This window comes from Prinia subflava, chromosome Z (genome assembly GCF_021018805.1).
Source record: "Prinia subflava isolate CZ2003 ecotype Zambia chromosome Z, Cam_Psub_1.2, whole genome shotgun sequence".
Taxonomy (NCBI): domain Eukaryota; kingdom Metazoa; phylum Chordata; class Aves; order Passeriformes; family Cisticolidae; genus Prinia; species Prinia subflava.
Window position 1 is genome coordinate 80,170,346 of NC_086283.1, and position 20,409 is coordinate 80,190,754.

At 39.8% G+C, this 20,409-nt stretch overlaps 1 protein-coding gene across 48 annotated transcripts in view; it reads left to right on the forward strand.

Annotated features, from left to right (window-relative positions):
• CELF4 (CUGBP Elav-like family member 4) overlaps positions 1 to 20,409 on the forward strand; it is a 676,060-nt gene that overhangs the window by 129,908 nt on the left and 525,743 nt on the right. The gene's annotated exons all lie outside the window — the stretch shown is intronic.

Sequence of the window (20,409 nt, forward strand, 5' to 3'; positions counted from 1 at the left end):
TTTTGCAGCATTTCTTCCAAAGGATAGATAAATATTGTTATCTCAGTTGCACGTGAGGTATTCAAGACACACAACTTTGAATTAGATGAGATCATATGTTCTACTGGATAAATTCTAAGCCACTGAGCAAGTAGGTTGATATCTTAGGACATTGACAAAACATGATTGTATGGAATTTAGATAAAATACCCTGAACATTAATTTTGACAGAGCTTGGATTCAGTTTTGAACTGTTAGGATTTAAACTCACTTCTCATGTTTAACTGATGCATAAATATAAAATACTTGGAGGAAAATAGAGACACTGCCCTAAATTTTTTTTTCTTAGGCAGTTTAGTATCTGCAAAACAAAGCAAAGGGAGATGCCTCACGGTAAATATAATTCTTTGTGCAGAGTCTGAAAAATGAGATCATGGTATAAAGAGGCTATTTCCGCACTGATGTAATTTCCTTATAGGCTTCTAATATAATTGTTTATTTTTCTTAGATTAATGTAAAAATAGAAAGAGTGCACTGAATATTTCAGGTGATCCATAAATCATACTGTGGCTATTTTGGTCTTGTCATCCCACTTTGTCCAGCTTGAATTATATCGTGGCACGTGGAGGAAAAGAAAAACACTGCTCAGTGGAACTCAACACCAAGTGTTCAGGCATTAATGTAATACACCGCCCCCACCCTCCCCCAATATGTCCCAACATTCAGACCATTAATATTTTGTCTTTTTTTCCTCCTATTTAATCTCTCCTATATTTTTGATTTTATGTACAAGTTTTCGCTGTTGACAATGAAAACTGGGATGGAAAATCTCATGACACAGGACAGTGCTTCCCCATCATGTTCTCCCTTTTGGTGACTCAGGTAGTTCAGAGAAGCATCTCAAACACAGGAATGTTTCTGAGTCTGAACTCTCAGCCTTTCATGCCTCACTTTTCAGACTCCTTGCTCTACTTTCACAGTGTTTGCTTGGCATCACATTAAAACCCACTTTTGCTGGTTTTAAATCTCCCTATCCAACTACAGCAATGCCCCTATTTCCCTTTCCTTCTCCTTCTCACTCTCTTCATCTGTGAATACTCAGAGCTGCTGTTGGGGGAGTGACTTGTACCAGGACAAACTGCATTTAATTCAAGTCACTCCTTACACCTACAGAGCTTCCTTCCTGCTGTTCAGCATATGTTATGAATCCCCTCTCCGTGCCTGGTCCGTCCGCCTTGGCAATTTAATTCAAGTTGCACAGCATCATGCTTAGAGTCCCCAGTTTGCTCTCAAGTGTCAGCCAAGATGGCTGCTGTCATATTCACTTAAACATCCCATGTAGATGAGCCCTTTGCATGACAGGAGAAGGGATTTGGTGGGTCAAAACCAGCACAAACCAGGAGACACAGCAGTTCCTATTTCTAGCTGAGCTATCCTGACATTCCTGACCAGACTCCACATGCCACAAAGGACTGACTGCAACACACACTTTCCTGATGAGTTTCTTCTTAATTAATTATTTCTCTTCAAAGAAGTTTTTTGGGGGTTGATATATTGATATACGGTTATTGCAGTCAGTCCAACGTAGAGATCTGTCTTAAAAATTTGAAGAATGCTTTATTAAAAAAAAAAAAACAAAACAAAACAAAAAACCACCAAACTGGAAGCAAAGCAAAAGCCCCAGGTGATTGCAGGGTGATTGCAGAACTTACAAAGAAAGCACTAGGGACCAGAAAAGGCAAAAAGTGATCAGTGTAAGTGCATCTGACAATGTGTAACAGGATGCCTGTTCTTGCATCCTTTGGTTAAATCAACTCAAAGTTACTGTCTAGGAGGAGGAAAAAAGAAGAGGGGAGTGGAGGAGATAGAGGATAAAGGTGGTTGGGGAACAGGGGGAAAGAAAGAGAAAAAAAAATCAATTGAAGCTGAGTGAGATTTTGTTTGCCAAGTTTCCAGCTGCTGCTCAGAGTGAATTTTTATGGCCAAGTTATAAACCTTTGAAAATAGGAGTTTCTAATGGAAATGCTGACAGACCCTTTATATGGTGACATTAACACTGGCCGCTCAGCAATTGTCCTTGCCTTCTTTTATTTATTTTCCTCTCTTTGTCCTTAAGGTCCTATCACACTTACTGTGATTCTGGTGAAGAAACAAAGAGAGAGAGGTCACAATCCCTTAGAAACAGGAACTCTTTGTAAACTGATGAAGCAGGTTGGGGAAGGGCAATTCACTGTGTGGGGACAGAAATGCTTCAAGTTATTTTACCTTCCCACCACAAAGCCTCTTGTGATGCAAATTAGTGTTCAATCTCTCAATATATATTGTTTTATCTTTCTTCTTTTTTTTTCCTACTCCAAGTAGCTAAATGTCTTGTGAATGGTGTTCCTCCTCACAGCCAATTAATGAGGTACATGTTTAAGATAATAACAAAAGTGAGCTTGAGAGTAAAAGGAAAAAAAAAAAGGAGAGAGAATTGTATCCTGTATTTTCCTTTTGATATTTTGTGCATGTTTCAAATACTCAGGTCTCTTTCTCAGCTAAAATTAAAGTTGTCTTTTAGGGGAAAATCAGTCTTTCCTACCTGTTTATTGAGAAACTTGATTATATTCCTACAGGCTTTTGATTTACTTCAGAAAGTTTAATTTTCCTTGTGTCTGGATGGCCTTAAAATGAGTCTCAAGCTGTATTTCTGAAGGAGGCAGTCACCTCTGGGTTGCTGAAAGAAAGCAAATGGTCACGAATATGACCTTGTCCATATTTGCTGCCACAAGCTTTTCCTTCACGTGTACAGGTTGGGATGGGGCATATTTAATGACCTGCAGAAAGCAGGCTCTGTGTGGAGCCAGCAAAAGGGTTAACAACTGGGGACTCTGAAAAAGATGTGAATCTTTCCTGAAGGAAAGGGAGGAGGGGATGTGCAAGGAGGGAAATGAGGACAACAGTCTTGGCCCCCTCATCTCCTTCTGCAGCCCCTTCAACTTGCCTGACCAAAGAGAAAAGTTTCTACATCACCTGAGATTTAGTTTAGTCCTACCATTCTCGGAGACATTAAGCATAAAGAAGGGTTTTAATTAAAGAGGAGAAGAAAAATATCTCTGATCTTTTAAATCCTGTTACTTACCCTTCCTAGGCCTTGCTGACTTGGCAAGCTGTTGTGTGCATCAGTGCCCCGGCAGCTGTGAGGGGGTGGGGCGTCACATTTGTGTTTCTTGTAAAGGAGGAGTAAAGGCTCCTCCCTGCCATGGTGAGTGGGTCCCAGGCTGGCCCCAGAGTGAGAGAGGCAAGTGTTGGGTCGCAGGATGAGCATTTGTAGCGTCTCTAAGCATCCTCAGTGAGAAAACAGGATGACACTTTCTCCCAAGAAATAATGGATACTCCTCTCCAGCGAGGCAGCCTGTTTGCCTGGTGGCACCACTCTCTAAAGTCTGTGTATCTGCTCTTCAGGGTTTGTGCCCTGACAGGACCTGAATGCACCTGCAGAACATTTGGCCATCATTGGATTTAATAGATCTCAGTCATGCCTCCCTGCACTCCCCAGAAGGCGGAAGTCAAATACATGCTGCATGTTTCAGTGCTCTTCAAACACATGTTTAGCATCTTAACTTTATTTCTTGGTTTCCATTTTCATGGTACACAAAGGGTTTAATGTTTTCATTGTTATACACAGTAGTTTAATTTTTTTCCTTGTAGCCTCTGGGCTGTTGCACCACTGTTATGAGATCCCTCCCAGGAACAGCAAGGCAGAAATGTTCTTTATTATGTGCTTGAATTTAACTTTTTTCCCTCTCCTCCCTTCGCTCCCTCCACAGTTTCGTTTGCCTCTCTGGTTTTAATTAGCCTTGCTTTTCCAATTAACATCCTGGTCGGCTGCAGCGAGGCCAAAGGAGGGAACCAGAAAGGCATGGCAAGAACCCCCTTTTCTGAGAAAGACTCGTGGCTGAGGCTTGGAGACTGAATTTTCCCAAGGTGGAGCTGCATTGACTGATTCTTAATAAAAGGAGAATTTGGGGCCCAGCGGCACTGTGGGTTTGTAACAGGCATTGTTCCTTGAAAATATTAAGCTCAGTAGGAAGCACGTTCCCCCTTGGCCTCTCCTAGTCTCAGGTAGTGATATGGAAACTATCATCACATTTGAACCCCTTGCAACCTGTCCCTAGGTGGTAATGCTTTATGAATACCACTGAGCAAGCAAAAAGAAGAAAGGAAACAGGAAAATAAAAGATTAAAGCAAAACCTTTTGGCTTGTCCCCCAGCACAATCTGCTTGGTATTTTCTAATAAAATAAACTAAAAAAAAAAATTAAAAAAAATAAAACAAAAGGGGGGCTGAGTAAATCCCTTAATTGGGACTTAAAGATTTTCTCAGACATTTACCAAAAGTGCCAAACTGCTTTTAGTGCATCACTTAATGTAATACATTTATCCTCTCTAGCCTGGCACTTGCTTACGATGAAGTGAGTCCGGATTTTCCTCCCTGATTTTCCTTCTCCTGAACATATCCAGGAAATATTGGGGCACAGGCATTGTGGAAGTCCCCTTGTCCAGCAGGGACAAACTGGCTCTGCTGGTCCCAGACCTTCCGTAATGGTCCATCCTTCCATAAGGAGTCATAGCAGATCACAGCCAAGGGAAAAGGGACCTGGATCAGCCTTGTTCCCTGGGGCGCAGTGTAGGGAAGGGTGGTGATGGTGACTTCCTGCCTGTGATGCTCTGTCCAGCTTTCCTTTCTCTGTCCAAACTGTGTTCTCTGGCTGGAGGCCGATCTGCAGTCACAGAGCCCTTGATCCTGGTGTGGCTTAGCAGGAATCAAAGCCTTCTAGGAAAGAATTGTAGGCACAAATTGTATACATGCATATTTCTATTCAGATTGGATATGTTTGCCTGATATTTCTAGATAAATAGCATCTTGCAGGAATATCACTTTCTAGAGAATATTTTTGATCTGATACAGCCGATATCTATTAATTGGCACAACCAAAGTTCGAAAAATTGCTTTGATCAAGACAGAGAATCTACCTAAATAAGGACAAATTAACATTTTAGAGAACATGTTTCCACCGGTGTTCTTGAACAGACTAAACTATCAGAACTTTAATTTTTTCTTTCTGTCCCTCTTCCTATCCCTTCTTGTTTTCCTAGCTGTGATCATGCATCCTTAATTCCATTCAGATTTCTTTCCTATGAGAAGATGGTATTAAATTAATAGCTTTGCTGGAAATACAAAAAAAGAATGCAGCCAATATGTAAAGTACCTGGAGATTTAACACTTTGCTGAAGAAATTAATAATTACAACAATATGAATCTCATTGCTTTGCCCAGCCCACCAAAAATTAACAAGTCTCTTCTCCTCTAGAGATGAAAATCTTATTTAGATCTGTTAGGAATATACTTTTGTTGCCTTTGCAATATCATTGTCAGTGTAGGAACAGGGGGAGGGGAAGAAGATTCTATGTCATGTAATGGATTTTGAATCTAAATATTTGATCACATCATTCTCTGCTGAGAGTTTTTTTCCTTATCTTACTTCCAACAGTTTATTTTACCCTCTTCCCTAGGATGGTGTAGCTTTAGTCACACTTCCAAAAGAGCTGTGTTAGACCCTGTATTCAGCCCTGGAAGGGTTATTATTAATAGTGATGTTTCTCAGTAAACTTGCCTCCCAAGGTTGCTCTAGCCAAGATTGTTTAGAAAACTCCACTGGGATACTTGTAAAGGACACCTTGGGTCTAATGTACTAGCATTTAATGGACAAATCTATTTAGGTCCCTGTGTTAATATAAAACGGTTTTGTTAGTTGTGAAGCAGGCACAAAGCACTACTAATAACAGCTGTGAAACAGAGCTAATTTGAGCATCAGTGGCCACCTGAATACTGGAAATTCAGGGCACTCTTAAAGCCTCTCTTGATGAATAAAATTGGATTGAGGTAAATTTCATTATTAAAACAGAAATTTTTACTTCCCATGGATTTCTTTTTTCACTTATTTGAAAGCAAAAAGTACATTTTCTTGAGAGAAAATAATTTTTTGATAGCTGGGGGAACTATATTCCCTGATTTTCCATGGCTTGTTTTAGAAGGCTGATCCCAGGCTGGTCTTATAATTCAAAAGGATTTGGAGCCTGTGCTAACATTTTAATGGCAATATTGGTGCTATTAATTTTGTGTTTCAGTCTGCCTTGTCCTGCCATGTTGCAGTTTTAGGACTGGACAGACTTGTCTTCTGCTCTGCAGGGAGCTGCCAGCCAGGTGATCTCCCCAGTTCAGGGTGCTGCTTATTCTCCCTGGTAAAGTGTTGCAGTAACCAGAGCTGCCACAGAAGTGGGGAGTCAATGGAGATTTCTGAGTGAAAAGAGGTGATTTGTAGCTTCAACATTGCAGCCCCCAGTGTGGGATGAAATTATCTCAGAATCCAGCCAGGTCCCCCAGTTTGTGTGACAGAGAGAAAGGAGGGTACAGAGAGCAGGGAGGAAGAGACAAAGAGAGACACCGAACCATGATGCAGCCACTTTCTTCCTACCCCAAATTACCCCTAGTTTCCCTTCACCTACCTCTTTTTCAAATCACATTTTCTACAGCTCACAAAAGTGGCCTTTGTGTCTCTCCTTTTCTTTCCACATTGAATAATACAGTGGTTTTAGATTTCCTTCTTGGAAGACTAAATCCTCACATGCTTGAGTCTTGTTCAGAATCTGACCTAACAGTCAATTTGTGTTCACTATGACAGAGGGAGTAACCACCCTATTTGGAGAAAGCATGGGGAGAAAAAAATAGAGGGCATTTTTTCTGGAATATTTCTGAAAGAAACCTTGTAGAAGGGCAGAAAGTTACAGAAGATTTAGCTTTTTTTTCTGTGGGACAACTGGGTGGAGGAAAGTTTTTGGACAGCAGGGAACTAGAGACTGGTGGTATGTGATGCTGTCTAGGTGTTGGATAGCAACACAGCAAGAAACAGCACAAGAAGCAAAAGGCCATTTGACCAGCCCATCTCCTGTGTCTGCACTGCTGTGCTTTTAAATGATGCATTGCTTTGGCTTTTCTTCCTGAGGCCTGTGGTGGATAATACCAACAGATTTAGTGCTGCCCTGGTATCCTGTGTGCACCAGTGTAGCTCAGTCTTGCCGTGACCCTGTGAATATCACTTTCAGTGGCACGGATCCATTCTGTTGCTCTTGGCTCTGCGGTGCCATGCAGGCTCTTCTATAACTGACAGGTGCATTTCTCAGGGGACTTATTTGTCAACCTGGAATTCCCCTTCCCCTGCTTTAGCAAAAACCTGTCGACATGATTAGCATGGGGACTGCTGATTCACCAAGTGGGAAACAAGAGGAGATTGTTTATTTGCTAATGTCAGATGTCAGTTCAAGGTAATCTCTGACCCTTGGTCAGGTCTCAGGAAATGAAGCTAAGTGATACCTTGGCCAGTTTACATTGACAGAAGCAGCAATATGTTATTATAAATTATACAGAAATTAAAAAGAAAAAAATAATATGGGAAAAGCCTTCCATGGGGGAAAAATTGGTAGCAAGGAATCCCCAGTGTATTATCCCTTTGAAGGTATCTTCACCTTTGTGACTTTTTACTTAAAAAAGTAACTTAATCTTAACCTAATCCTGCTCAAGTTTCAAAGAAAATTGGAAGAGGATATAGGAAACAAAACAAAACAAAACAAGAAAACCCCCACCAAAACAATGGAAATCCTTAGTGCTAACAGACGGGTAAAAAGTATGTATAAATTACATTGCTGAAAGACCTTACTGATGGCAAGTTGGTATCTCCCTAATAAAATAATGTGAAAGGTGTTTAATTTGTGGGATAAATTATTGGTTGGCAGCATGAAAAATCCATATGGTACACAATATCCACCAGCCCTCTCCTCTGTTGTATTCCATATCTAATATTGATAGTGAACAAAATATTCTGGGCTTTTAACAGTGCCTAATACTAAGATTTTACAGAGCTGATTATGTTTGTCATGATGCCTGCTCTTTACATAAACTGGATGAGACTGGATATATTTTTAAGTCTGAGCCAGAAGATGACTGAATTCTCTCCCTAAAACCCCTCTGATTTTAAATTGTTGCCTAAAGTAGGGTCTTAATCAGTCGCTGGTGCAAATGACTGGTGAGCAGCTGCCAGCCTAATCCAAACCTCACTGACGTTAGTAGGAATCCTTAACTCCATTGTGAATGGTCCATGAGAGCAAGTAGCCTGAGATTTTCCTTCCCACTTAAAACCCACACCAAGAGACTATGAAAAAACATCTCAGGGTCAATTTCTAATGGAGAACAGTGTTAATCTCTTAAAAAGCCTTACTCACAACTCATTCTTCATGTCTCTGGCCATTCACATACATTCCTGACTCCTTGCCTTCCTATGGTACCCATGAATGTGCAGCCCCTAAACTGGAGCTTGGTCTTGGTAACCCTCAGAACAGAACCTCCTGCCACAGCAGGCAGGAATAGAAGAACACTTGGGCAGATACTCAGTGGCAGAATTTGAGATAAATGAATCCTTGTCTGCTACAGTTCCCTCCTAAATACCCTTACTAGCATCCCGGTGAGATGAGTCTCCATTTCTGGTCTGATGATAGAAACAGATGATCTTTTAATAGTTCCAGTGGTGGGAATGCTGATCCCTCGTCTTCTGACGAGGAGTTTAGAAACCGACAGGTAATTAGCAGGAGCAGCTGTTCATATGAATAGGCCTATGTCCAGCTTTCCCCTCTTCAACTGTTATGCTCTGTGGAAACAAGGAAAAATGATATATCAGTGCAAGAGCAACTTCCTTTCATGTTCTTTTTCCTCTTCTCCATCATTTACAGTAGTTCCAACAGTACTGATGTGATGTCAGGTACCACTTAAAGCTAAGACCTGCTAAAGAATGAGATCCTTGACATTTATTCAATGGATTCAGAATTTATCCTTTTTGTTTTACCATATGGCACCTAAGGTTTTTTGATCTATATCTTGAAATTCAGAATTCTAAGATTTCTCATTTTTCAATGGTGGTTTTGTTCAGAAAATACAATTAAGTAGGTTAAAACAATCTGTGGCACAGACAGCTTCAAATAGAAGACGATAAAAGTAAATTTTTTAGAGTTCTTTGGGGGGTTTTTCTGCTTTGGTGCCTTCTATGTCAACATTTTGTGTGGTGGGTGGTAAAAGAAAGAAATACGCTGGAGGCTTCAGTATAAATTAAGACGTGCTTTCCAAATCATTAAAGGGAATTGTTAATATTCACAGACACTTCCAAGGGTCAGTTCAGCCTACCTAGGATCTGAATTGCCATCTGGCTATGCCAATCTCTGCTCATTCAATACATAGTGAATTTAGGAACTAAACTCCTAATACTAAGATGCTGTTTCCAATTTTGTATTAATATTCTACTCAGATGTGGAAGATCGTACTTCCATTAGAATCATCTAATTCAGAGGGTGCTTTTTTTTTTTTTTTAATGTGAGCTGTTGCCTTGTCAAAAGTAGTTCTGCTGGTGATGTAGTAATTCAGATTGTAAAGTTATGCATCAATAATTTCATGTTGAGTTCAGTGAGAGGCAGGACCCTGCAGGGTTAAGTGTCTCATGAATGTGCAGAGATGTCTCTTGCCTTTGGAGTCTTCCAGTGTGGGGAAGGAGTAAAGAGGCATGTCAGAAAACTGGGGTAAAGGAAGGCTTGTTCACCAGCAGCCAGCAGTACAGCAGTGCAGTGAAGAGAACTGGTGGTTCAGCCTTGTGTCTTTGACTGCCTGCCCCTGATTCACTCCAGCTGAGGTGTCAAGTTAGGAGCTAATCTCCTTCAGTTCACTCTGCAGTCAATGAAATCTCTTGAAGCGTTTCTGAAGGACAGGTTACTTAAGAGCTTGAAGTTAATGAGATAAATTGAACAGTTGGTGCCCCTTTAAGTTGCTGTCACTTCTGCCCATTGAAATCTCCAACGTGCTTTTGGTACGGCAGCATGACAAATCCTAAGCAACAGTAATGACAACTTCAGTCTCTCTAACACCAGTTAGCCAATATAATATAAAAGTGTTAGTAGTAGATGTTGTATTTTTGGTTAGATATACTATTTCTCTAGCTGGGAGAGGTGCTCCATGCAGAGTCCCATCAATAGCTCTGGAAACCATACTCAGTGTTGCTAATTGGATCCTCTGCATTTTCTAAATTGAGGGAGAAATGCTGGAACTGAGAAAGAGGCTGGAGCACCTCTTTTCCCTATCCACTCTGAAGCGCTTCTGCAGCTGCAACCATTGTTTTTCCAAGTAATTTCCAGGAACCCAGACAAAGGAGATTACATGATCACTCCAGTGGCTTCTCTGAAGAGACAGAGTGATTAAATGTGTTGATTAGAAATTTGCTGCTCACCTCTGATAGCAGTAGCATGGATCAAAAAGTCAGCCACAGGTGAAAAACAAACAAACAAACAAACTGCCTTTTGAGAAGAATTGAGTACATTTGTGTCAAATACTTACATTAGTATAGCACAACTAACAAGTGAGCAATTAGTTGAAAAGTTTTCTAGCTAAGTAATTTACCATATAAAAAACAGATGTATGAGTTTAGATGTTCTGTGTCTACCCCATGCATGGACATTTTGGTAACCACTGCCTACTCTGCTGCTACAGATACTCAAGTACACCAGCTGCCCTAGCCTTGAGCAAGTTTTTGTCCTTCATCTCCTCTGCTCCACCTAGCAATATGGTCACTCTGGCAAATTATGAAGTACCTTAGTTTTCCCTTGAAGAGGAAAGCCTTTTTTTTACACTAAAGTGTGTATTTAGGGTTTCCTGATTTCTACTGCAGGAACAAGGCTTATGTGGGACAGAGAACTGAGATGAAGAACTCGGGGTCCCTGCAGAACCTGCAAAACACAAGAATTAGATTCCAGCTTTGGAAGGTTTCTCCCTTTTCCAGCATATAATGGGTGGAGGAGAAAACTTGTTGGTGTTGTCCAAAGCACAATGCTTTGTATGTTTTCTCAGATTTGTAAAATCTAGAAACAGGCACATATTTTCAAAGGACTATTGTCAAGAGTTGAAACTACTTGTGTTGTTTAGCTGTTGTGATCTGTTGTGCTTGTGGTTCTGTAAGCATTCAGTAATAGACAATGTCTATTCTGGTGTTTTGGGTGGTTTTTTTAAATATTGAGACAAAATTTACAGCAGCATGGGAGGAGAAATGTTTTATTTATAATGTATTCTTCTCATTTTTCCACCTTGTCTTCTCCTGATTTTGCTCCTTGGACTCAAATTGCAAGGTATTGAGATGTTGCAATTTATTGAGATGTTGTGTTTTCATGATGGGGTTCCAGAATGATCCAGAGAGCAAGCTAACATATGATGCACATTAAATTTCCTCATATAATTTACAGGTTTTACAGAAAAACAGTGATGAAACCAAGATTTCAATCCTTATTTTCCTATGTTCCAGTGATTTAAGAGCAGAGTTGGACATTTTAGTTAATTTTTTTACCTATCAAGAGCATGTGGGCTAAACTATTTGGGGTTAGATTTTATGAACATTCTGGGTAATAATCAGATGTGAAATGTCATGCTAGGATGTTTATCTCTCCAGAATGTTACACTTTTCCTGGCCCTAGGAGGCCTCTGTCTCAAAGAAACTTTGCCATTCAGCTGCTTGTGAATAAAAGATTCTTCTCTAGGTCAGCAGAGCAGACCATGAGCTTTTGAACAAGACCAGACTAAGTTTGGCCCCTTTGGCCACTGAATAATTGAGCAGACAGAAGATGTCTCAAAAACTGACAAAACAAAACTTTTGAGGCTGCTGTCATTTTTGTTACACTGCACAGGGAGACAGTGTTTTAGTTGAAGAGTTTCATAGAGAAAAGAGAGGTACAGTATTTTTTATTTCTCCAAAGGCTCCTTAGCAACAGTACTTTTTGCTTCCAGTTTGGTGCCACACCTATAGGCTCAATCCCTCACCAATATGACCCCAATGAAACTGGCGATGAAGCTGCCCTCCACAAGATAAACTCCATTTGTCATGGCAGGTCTGAGTGTGGCATTTTGAACTCACTGTGTATGGCCTTAGGCTCCTCTGTCTTGAAAGGAGCTGTATTTCCATCTCAGGCACAGAGAGACTTTTTCATCCTGGACAGGACTCAGCCCTGCTTGCTTTAGTGATGCCTCGACTTCTCCTGTTGCTTTGTGTCTGCGGTACGGACACTGCTTCCTGGTGCTTCACAGATGAGGGCAGCAAGAGCTGTAACTATGTATAATGCTGCCACTGGTTGCAAAGGAGGCTCAAGAGCTTCAAAACTGTTTAGAAAGTGTGCCAGACCTAGAAGATCAGTGTGTGCAACAAGTCAATAAATACACAGGAGTGTGTATAGGAGTCAGAATACTATAGTGTCAGGATTCAGGAGCTGCCAATGTGTGCAGCTTAACCAGCTGACCAGTGTAACCAGTTATTTTGTCTTAAATTTTCATCCATTTTTCCTACTCATATTTTTAATCTATTTGCTTTCTATATTTTTCATTTTTTGAAACACGTGAGTAAAATGAGAGTAAGTATTATAGTGTAGAGGTCAAGAAGTTCCATCTTTGAAAGCACCACAATACTTTGAATTCCCTCTTAAGCTTGGATTTCTGAGAACACAAATCTCAAACATTTTTCCTGTAGCTCTATTTTCATTCTTGCCTTTTTTTAGTTTGTTGAACTGACTAGCCAAGTCACTTTTCCCTCTCTCTCTCTCTCTTTTCCTCTCTCTCCCTCTTCTGGAATAAGCCCTCTCAAATGTATTAATTTCCTACAAATCTAATGAAAATAAGGCTGTGGAGAGAAGAGGGAAAGCCTGATTCTCACTGAGGGAAAAGCCTTAGTTGAGATTAAGCATATTACTTTGACAGCAGAGAATCCAAACTGGGAGGAAGACTGGATAAATTAATGTTCAGTAGTTCCATCATTTGTGCACCTACATGCAGATTTCCTGGCTATCTGCTCCTTCATAAAATAATATTATTTAAGTAAGCATTTTTTTTTTTTAAGTATAAGTGTAAGAACAGTAGACTAATTTTGGACAAAAAACTAACACTTTTCACCTGGATGACCAGTTTGGCCTAGCTATTATCATAAACCCATTTTAAACCAGGACTTTTTGTAATCATTTATACTAGGGAAAATCACTGCACTTTCCTCAAAACTCCCTGGGGCCCATGGGACAAGCAATTTACTGGCACAGAAAAATACCATTGGACTGGCATATGAAATTCTTTCCTTCTTTTGAAAAAAATGGGGATTGGTGCCACTGATCTGAAAGTGCTGCTGAAGTGTCCCCCACAGGAGCTTGCCCTGCAGTGGGGTGTGGCAGCCCTGAGAGCAGCACCCAGCAGTTCTGCACAGAGCTGTAGGACAGGAGCCTACCCAAAACAGCAGCTGACAGATTTTTGGAGACCTTAAAAGGGACAAACCTGTACATGTGACTTCATCACAGTCCAGTGTGGTCCCATCCATCCAATATGTCCTCCTCAGCATATCCTAATCCAAACAAATCAGCTTTTCTCTGGTAGCTGCTGGGTCCTTTTGCATCCCAAACCTTCACAGAGAGCAGATGTGCTGGTCTGACCTGAGTACAAGATACCCTTCACTGCTGCTGCAGCAGGGCTGCCAGGATACTCCTGCCATCAACAGAGCTATCCATCCAATCCTTACTGGTAAATTGGAGCACAGATCAAATGCTTTTTCAGGCTAATGATGATATAAGGGAGTACAATCCATGGGTTGCCACTGCAGCAGCTCCAGGCTAGCACAGCCTCTGCTATTCAAACAAGAGAGAGGAAGAAAGCTTCCAAAATTCACCTGGTCTTTGCCCATCACGAATGAGCTTTCTCCTCCTGGCTTCAGGCTTCATTGTTAATATCAGAGCCAGGTACTGCTGACACTGGGACTTGGTAAGCCTGGTGTAGCACAGCTCAGTTTTCACTTGCTTACCTTTGACTCTCACGGGTACAGTCAAAGAAGGGGAAAATATCTCATGTTATTCTGAGAGCCTCTGTCCCTCAGCTGTTTGCTCAAGCAATGCAGCACCTGGCAGGGAATGGGGTGCAGGATTTTGTGACTGGTTGAGAGAGACAATATATTATGAATTCAAGTCTGCCTTGTGCTTCTGTTGGAGCAAATGGGAGTTTTGTCTCTAATTTTGTGGAGACAAGAATCAGGGCCCTGGTTGACAGAAAATCAACCTTTTAAACAAAAAGGGGTAAAATGTGAAGATGGATTTCTCTCTATTAAAGTTAAAAAGTACTTACTACTTGAAGGAAGGTACTTGTCTGAATCATGACACTGAAAGTCACCTTTCCAAAGAACTCTCTAAATAGATTTGTGTTTTCCTTTCAAAAGTTCACTGCAGAAAGTTAAGAAATCCCCAATAAACATTAAAATTTATTTACAAAGTTATTCATATGTGAATATGAAGCATAAAATGAATATTTAATATAAAAGAGCTCTTGCTTAATATATGTGCAATTGATTCATTTTTTTATTATCCCTGTCATAATGATCATTGTTTATTTCACACTGAAATCTGTTTCTGATGGTTAGTTCTAAGCAGACACTTTTTCTGTGATTAACATCATTGGACATCTCATTACAGGCAATCAAAGATTTTGATCTTAAATACTTTTTGATAATTAATTTGATGTTTTATTGAGTGGTTTTGGCTTTGTGATTGGTGCAGAAGACAAATCCTGCATTGTATGACAACGCAAAAAACTTAGGCTAAATTACTGACCACAAAGAATATTTAGTGTTTGGAAAAAAAAGCTATATTTAGAGTAAAGTCTCTCTAACTAGTTCTTCTGTAATGTGCAATTTAAGATTGACATGCCATCTAATCTATAACAGTGGATTACAGCACTTTCCTTACTGCTGCATTCAAATATTGAGCCTAGTTTGAAGTATTGATTCAGCTGTCTTCAGCCACTAAAAATATGACAGTTTATACCAGCTATCTGGTTAGTAATGTCTCCATAAAGTGATAAATTTTAAAAATACACACTTAAAAATAATACTTTAATTTTTTGCTTGCTTCTTAAAAAGACCATAATGGTTGTCATTAAATGAAAATAAAATGCTCTAGTTCTGAAGGACAAGCTTTATAATTTTTTTTTTACTGCAGCCAGTCAGGTCAGATGTACAGTCCTTGTGCAGCTGATACTCCTTTTACAACCAGTGTTGTGGACATCCTCATTTTATTTTGATTTTTAAACAATTTTGCTCAAGAAAGCTTTGCATAATTGGACCTTTATTCCATCACCATGCTGGTTCAGAACTGAGCTCTCACATCTGAAGGGCTGGTTTGTTTAAAAGCTCCTGTGTGTCAAAACAGGGGAGAGAAATACAACCGTTAGGAATTATTTATACAACAACAACGAGATTTCAAGGAAAAAATGAAAATCCTGATTTAATTTTTGCACAGTGAAGTGGAGGCCAAGCTGACCTTCTGATCCAAAGACACTTTGCCTGCCTGTGGCTCATTTCTTCTGTAGTTCTTCTGGCATCATGTCTTGCTTCAAGCTTCTCTCCACACCACAGAAGAGAGAGATAATCTAGAGATAAGATAATCTAGAGACTGAGGGACAGAGACACCACTGAAGGGAAAAATTCCTGGGGGTGACACTATGCTAATATCAAATAAATAACAAAATTAAACCCAAACTTGTTAGTGGGTAGGTCACACCGTCAACCCTTTTAGGATGACTTCTTGATGCTGGAGGGAAAAGAATATGAATCAACAGGCAGGACAGAGACCCTGCTTCTGCTGAATGACTCATTCTGGGAGTGAATTGTCTTCATTAGCATAATGTCACCCATTTATCTTCCTCTGTGGAAGGAAAGAGCTTCAGTTTCCTCTCTTCCTCACATGACCTTCTTCAAAGTTATTGTAGAAAACCACTTGGAGATCCAGCACCAGCTCTGTTGCTTTCCTGCTTTTCTCTTTTTTGTTTTTCAGTGTGGCAATAACTGCTATTTGAACCCAAAATCTTTGTAGGCTACTTACTCTCTCTTCTATTTAATTTCATATACCAAGTCTACATTATGACATTCTAATCAGGTTCCCACATGACACACATTGCTGCTGAAGTGACTTTTATTTATTGTTTCTTCCCTTCTCTCTCGTGCCCTCCTTCACAAGAAGGACATTGGGACTATCTGGGAAATGAAATGACTCACTCAGTGAGAAATCCATTTGTATCATACAGGAAGGGCAAAACAGATTTGCTCAGTTGCTTGCAGAATGTGAGGGCAAACCTTCTTGGTGGTTTTCCAGTATCTTTCCCCATGTTTTAAGCCTGGGAAACAAATAATTTTGAAATTGCTTTTTCTAACTTGGATTGAGTGTTTTCTCTCACATCTGTCTCGAGCTTACTGACTAGAGAAGAAATAGAGGGAGAGAGAGCAAGGCAAGTGGTTGGTGATAGAAGCCTTGGACAGAATCTGGTGAGGTTATCCAGCAAATCTTCCTTATTCCAAAGAGGGATCAACTGTTCTTTTCTGTGGAATTTGAACAGGAGGGTTTTTTGAATTCTGTGGAGCTGAATTTCTGGCCTGATTATTATCTAATCTCAACATGCAAGATTAAAATTGATAGTTCTAAAGCTGAGGAATACATATGTGAGGAATGAAGCTTTTAGCTGTATTGATCAAACTACCAGTTTTATATGAGAATTAGTTGGTATTTAATATATCTAGCAGCATATATCAAAATAACAACCTAAGGTTTTTAATACTTACAAAAAATTGGGAGGGGAGGCTTGGGGAAATATAAATCAATGGGATAAACTGTAATTAGCTTTTTTTCTGATAGATTATAGTTCCTTCCCTGAACGAGAACTCACTACAGTCACTATATATATTTAAATTGCATTAACTATCCTAAGAACTGTAAAATACCTGGAGCATGGGAGATGTCTAATATAATAAAGCAAATAGTAAGTAACCATATATAACTAGGAGCTAGTGTTGAATTTTTATGGGTCATGTTGTTTATAGCCTTATAACTGTGCTCTTGGTTGGAGCATGCACTAAGGAATACCTAAGAATCAAGGAGAATACTCTGCCAGAAGATTTGCATGAGTCCTTTTCTTTTATAAACTCTATTAACCATGTTCAAATATGGTAGCCTGCTCATGGAATGTAAAATTAAAAAAAAAAAAAAAAGAACAGAAAACATTTGTCAAAATATACTTTGTCTAAATATCTTTCAGTACCAAGTGTAAAAGATTACACAGAATTAGTAAAATGAATAAATTCATAAATAAATAAATAAAATTCTTAAAATTATAAACTGTAAACATTCCAGAAACATTGAATTTCAAAATCTCATTACTATTCTGAAGAACTTGCAAGTTTTCAGAGCTAAGATTTTGTTGCAATAGAACCTTCACTTTACTAGGCAACTGAAGTTTTGGACAAAGAGAACACAAACATAGAGCTGGAGAATCAAGTTTTGAAGAAACCTTTTGGCATTAATCAAGCTGACACCTTTAGGATGTTTTCTTCATACACTTTCTCCACCACTAACATTTTCAAGGCTGTGCTCAATCACCTCCAGCACACATGCTCAGTAGTTTTATAACTGGAGGTTGACTTATTGAGTTGTCCCTCCTCTTCACTGCCACTTTTATTTGGTTTCAGATTCTGAAATCCTTGTTCTCCAGTTGACTTTGTCAGAGTACCTATATGTGACTTGGTCTTACACCTGGGCCTATCTGAGGTGCATTTAGCAGCAACTCTTTAAACCTTGGTACAGTCATAAAACCTTCCAAGAAGATTGTAGTTAGCTCATCATCTTCTAATGGATGCCTTGTACAGCCCCTGAAGCAAAGAAAACTCAGGTACTGTTCTGAAATATACCTTGGGTTTGCTGTGCTTCTGGTCATCAAACATGAACACCAAATGTTTGCAATTAGATCGCCTATTGTAGAGGCTCAGGAGTTCCTTGAATATAGAGCAGCAAATGGTTCTGTAATAATGGTAGGCATTATTCCCCCATAGGAGAGATCCTATATTCAGTGACATGCTATCTTAAGTCTGCTTTACAACTGCTATGCAGGAAAAAAAAATATTGCTGTTTCAGTCCAACTCTGAGCATTTAGTTCTAGGTCTGCATCATGCTAAAGTTTTCTTTGGCCCTGCTGCTGCTTTCTTTTCTTATGACAATGCATCTATCAGGATTTTCAGGCTAATTTAGGGATCTGCCTGTTTACATGTTTATTATGAGTCTCAATCAAGCCATCAAGTCTTCTTCAAAAGTACAGAAAGCCTGGAAGTGCTTAGGATGTAATGAAAATAAGCAGCTTTATGACCATAAAGGAGGAGGGAAAGAGTGGGTGGCAGATGAGAATAAGCAAGGGGAAGTTTACATCTCTGTTTTTTCCATATGGTCCAATAGACAGAATTTCAATTCCACAAAGACCCGAGTCAACTCTGTTGAATTCCCTGACTGCAGTAGACATCCTACATGACTTTAGAAGTTCCTTAGCTTCTCTGTGGCTCAGTTCCCCTTCCTGCTTACTTGCTTTTAGGCAGCACATTGCTGATAGCAAGATACTCATAATTAGTGTCAGGGTAATAGATAGGAGTTGCACAGATGATCTGAGAGCTTTTTACTACTTCTGTTCTGACTTACCTTGGGCCATATGCCAAGTCCGGGCTAGTGCAGGAATAAAGCCATATTCTTTGCAGATTGGTGGCTTCCTAGTGAGACTTTCTGCTTGCTGTGCTGTGCTGATGGACAGGAGAAAGGGGATGCACTGGTTGGTGTGCTTGTATCAGGACTGGATAGATTATGGACACATGCCACCACAAACAATCAGTTTAAAATAATTCTTGTTGCTGTCACTTGGATCTTGATGCAGAAGTGGGTGAAGGTACTGAGTATAAGCATTGGATGAAGAATGATGGTCAAGAATATCTTATCTGAAATCTGACCTTGGTCTTGGAGGCTAATCCAGTGTGGTGCTCAGTGTGTTCATCTCCCCACCAGCTTCACCAGAATATGAGCAAGCTGTGCACCTCGAAGTATCAGACTCCTTTAGTACGTATTATAGCCTTTAGCAATGCATTAATTAAATGAGGATAATGCTTACTTTCCCCTTGAGGATATTGTGGGTCTTGGTGTAGAGAGATATTTTGAGCCCTTTTCATGAAAGACACTGCACAGAGTAAATGCCAAGCGTTATGCACCTCTTGAGAATCAAAAGGTCACCCACTGAAGACCAGGCTAAATTCCCATTGATTTTTATGAGAACTCTGGGTGGAGCCCAGAAAAACAATCCCCAGGGCATGGTCTGATCCTTCTGGCCTACTCAGTGCTGGGATTCTGTAAGCTTTGATACTTTCTGGAATTAAATAATTCACTTCTTCCTTAATTTTATCATCATTAATTGAGCCTATCTTGAAGAGAAGCAATAGGTCGGTTGGATGGGGGGTAAGGAAGCCACATGGAAGAAGCGAGGAGGAATTAATTAGGTATGCTGCTGGCAATGTGCTGCTACCTTCTGTGGAAGCCACAATGCTTAGAGCTATGGAACTACCAGGGAATGAAAAATAAAATAAAAGACTTTAGATTTACGATTCCTGCTCTTATGTGTTCTTGCCGTCGTTCATATGGATTAGGACTTAAGTTCAAACATTCCCTGTAGAAACGAGGGTTTGCTGACTTAGAACAAACAGCATTAGGAATACAGGTTAGGCAAACCCAGAGATATTCAGGTTCATCTTAAGTTTCAGCTGGAGTTGGTCTGAAGTGCTATGTTTAATTTTTTTTTACTCTGGTGCAGCAATATTCATAGGATAAACACAAACTGTGGAGTCTATACTGGTCAGAGTTTTTCAATGCCGTTTTGGGGAGAAATGTAAACTAGACCTAACACTCAAATATTTTTATAATTCCTCTTCCTTGACTTTTTCTGTTTCTAGCTTCTTCCAATATCTGTCCTTTCTACTGTTTCCTGGTTATTTCAGAGTCACCCTGGGCAGTGTTAATGTTGAGAAGTCCAGGTGTACCAGAGTGACAAATTCCTTCTATCTGAATAATAAGAAACTGGTATCTTGGTATCCAGCACTGTGGCAGTGCACAGAGGTCCAGAACCAAGATATGTCCATACAAATTAGACTTTGTATAAACATAGCTTGTGGCATAGAAGGTGTAAAAGTTACACTCATCAGATGAAGGAAAATAAAATAATTAAATATAACATTAGAGGTAGGAGCAGGAAAAAATGAAGAATGATGGACAAATTTGGCCTCTGTCTCATGGAAGTCATGTGAAGATGTGCTTCTATGGACAACTCCTCTGTTCAGAGAGTTTACAGCTACCACAGGGAACAGTAAGTTTCAAAATACAGGAAAAGAGGACTGCTTTAGGACTCAGTCTGTAGAAGGTCTGAAGATGATATTAGACAAGCATCCAC